This window comes from Octodon degus, unplaced genomic scaffold (genome assembly GCF_000260255.1).
Source record: "Octodon degus isolate 3935 unplaced genomic scaffold, OctDeg1.0 scaffold00086, whole genome shotgun sequence".
Taxonomy (NCBI): domain Eukaryota; kingdom Metazoa; phylum Chordata; class Mammalia; order Rodentia; family Octodontidae; genus Octodon; species Octodon degus.
Window position 1 is genome coordinate 2,881,535 of NW_004524662.1, and position 3,099 is coordinate 2,884,633.

A 3,099-nucleotide genomic window follows, 5' to 3' on the forward strand; every position below is an offset into this window, starting at 1 on the left:
AGTCATGTTATGTTAAGAAGATATGAAGATCTCTAATTCAGGGAGGAACCCCCTCAAATTACATGTGAAGCCTAAATCCCAGAGAATAAGTATGAATTGAAGCTTTGTTGTGGAACCTACTTGTCTGGTACATAGAATTTAGATTGTCATCCTTTATGAGATTACTGGGCATTTAAAATAGATATTTAATTAATATTTATTTTTTGTTCTTTTCCAATAACAATATCCCCCCAGAATTTAAAATATACTTTATTTTTATTTATTAATTTTTTTGCGTGGCTCTTTTCAGTTTATTGCATGAAGGAGTTACACGAGTTCAAGTGAAAGTGGACCCCAAGTGAAAGTGGACCCCAATGGTTACATTATACAAGCTGTGAGGTTTTTATCCTCGTGACAAGGGACTGAAGGGGCGCTCTACTCATTGCAAGGAAATCCTCACGTAAGCTTCAGTGAGCCACAAGCACTTAAAACCCATGAACCTTCAGCTGATCGTCCTTGGCCAGTCCGATCTCTACCGGGAACTGGCGTATGTTCTTGCGCTGGTCACCCTGGAGCTGGATTACTTCTCCATATTCTGGATGCTCGATGACAGTACCATTGCAGGCAAGTTTCTTAAACGCCTTCACCAGTTTCTTTTCATCGTAATCATCAGTGATCTCTTGGACAGTGGTGAGGGTCTTCCTGCCGTTTCTCTGTTGGGTTCTTATGTGGATATAATCCTCAGTGCCGGCAAGAAGCAGATCATCGCCCTTACTTGCATCAGCAAAGGGGTCGAAAGAGTGGAGGTTCTGGATAGCGGACATACGATACGTTTCCTTTTCCTCGGTGGAAACGGCCTGCAGAAGGCAGAAGGCGGCTGCAGGAGAAGGCGGGCGGGGGGTGGGGGGCGGATCGCCGGGAAGCAGGGGGCTCAAGGGGGAGGCAGCTGAATCCTCGGCGGCGGCGGCTCAGTGACTGGGGCCTAAAATATACTTTAGAGCTTTAACTTATAACAAAAGGATATGTGGTCTTACTATTTATTTGAAACCTAGGAATGCTGTGATTTGTCTATCTTTGATCAAAAGCTTTTCCTAAGCAGGCTGTTTTTATGAATTTTCCCGAACCACTGTGTTAAGTGCTATCACATCAGCATCAACATGAACACGGCCTGAGGGGCGGGCTTGGCTCGACAGCATGACCTGGTATGCGTTACTATTTTTACACTTTATTCATCAGCACTGATTCAATGTCAGGGAGGGAGGCTCATAGGAGATTATGTGGAAAGACTGTGCTACACTTTACAGCTTTTCTCAAGCCATCAGGGTAAAGAAATGACGGCCACTTACTCCCCATAATTATATGTGGCATTTTGGCTCTGTAATTAAACTCAAAATAAATCAATTGGTTAAATTTAAATGCTGTTACAAAAAAATTAAAAGATCAGTGAATGAAGTGAGCTTCTGAACTCAGAGATATGGTTGGAAGACTGTCATTCACTCCAACTAACAGGGTTATGGCTACAAAAATAAGCCAGCAACCCTTAGCTCTGCTAAATCGAGGATGTGTTGAAGCCTTTAGAATCTTTGCCGCTGAACTGGATTATACAGGAAGCAATGGCAACAAGCCCTCAAGTACAGGAAACGCAAAACTTTAAGGTTAAAATAACGTTCTTAGTCTGGTTTCAAGTTACTTTCCAAATAATTTAAGCTTCTTTAAAAATTACACATATTACTTAACAAAATTTCATAGGTTCTTCCTCAGCCCTTTAGAATTAGCTGAAAAACATGGGCCAGGGAGATAGCTCAGTAGAATAGCTGCTTGCCTGGCAAGTGCAAGGTCCTGAGTTTGATCCCTGGTACCACCAAAATAAATATATATTGCACACTAATAACTGTACTAATATAATAATATAGATCGATAGCTGATAAACAAAGAAAAGATTAACTCAAACCAGAGTCATAATTAGGATAAATCACAATAACTACATATATCAACAAGAACATTTCTGGGTAACTAAACAGTATTTGTTTTGTTTTGTTTTGTTTTAAACAGATAGGATTATCCCTCCAAAGTCCAGAAAAAGACCTGGTCCCCTTTCCTTTAATAAAGATTCACCTCTCTACCTCCGCTTATCGTTTATATTTTGCTCTTCATTTGCATCCTGGGTTTCTCACCGGAGAGCAGCCACACGATGCTTAAGCTTGTGTGTGACTTACTTCTCTCAGCATCATGGCTTCCAGCTGCATCCATTTTCCTACAGATGACACAGGCTGATGCTACTTTATGGCAAAATAATACCACATTGTGTGTAAATACTACATTTTCATAATCCATTCATCTGTTAGACATGTAGCAATGGCATTCCAGCTATCATGAATTGTATTGCTATAAACACAGTTATGCACAAATCAGTATAATATAATTTCTTTAATTCTTTTGGGTGACTACCTGGAAAGGGAATAGTTGGGTTGAATGGAATTTTTAGTTTTACCTTTTTTTATGTATTTAGGACAGGGTCTACAAGGTCTACAGGGTCTACAGGGTTTCACTACACAGCTTGGACTCATAGTGATCCTTCTGTTTTCAGCCTCCCAAGCTCTGAGATTACAGGCACGTGCCACCATGTCCTGTCTCAATCGCTGTCTCAGCGTGCCCTGGGGGCGGGGCCGGCACGGCACTCTGGGATCGAACTCCAGTCCGAGTGACTGCCTCAGCAGGCGCTTTTATCCTCTGAGCTCTCTGGCAAGCCCTAGTTTTACTTTTTTTGAGGAGTCTCCATGCTGATATCTGTAGTGGTTGTACTATCTTACCTTCCCACAAACAATATACAAGAGTTACTTTTGCCCAGTGGCTCACCAGCATTTGCTACTATTTGGTTTCTTGCTGATGGTCATTCTTTGTGGGTTAAGGTGGAACCTCAGCATTGCTTTTTATTCTCATTTCTTAAATGTCAATGATGTTGAACATTTCTTCATGTATTTACTGACCATTTGTATTTCTTATGTTAAGAAATGGGCTTCATTTGCCTATTTTTGGCAGAACTGGGGATTGAACTCAGGCCCTTGTGCTTGCCAGGGAAGCGCTTATTCCACTGAGCCATCTCCCTGGCCCCTATTTGCC

General features: G+C 41.6%; 1 pseudogene; it reads right to left on the reverse strand.

Moving 5' to 3' along the window:
* Nucleotides 1-364: 364 nt before the first annotated feature.
* LOC101587717 lies at nt 365-841 on the reverse strand (annotated as a pseudogene).
* Nucleotides 842-3,099: the final 2,258 nt, after the last annotated feature.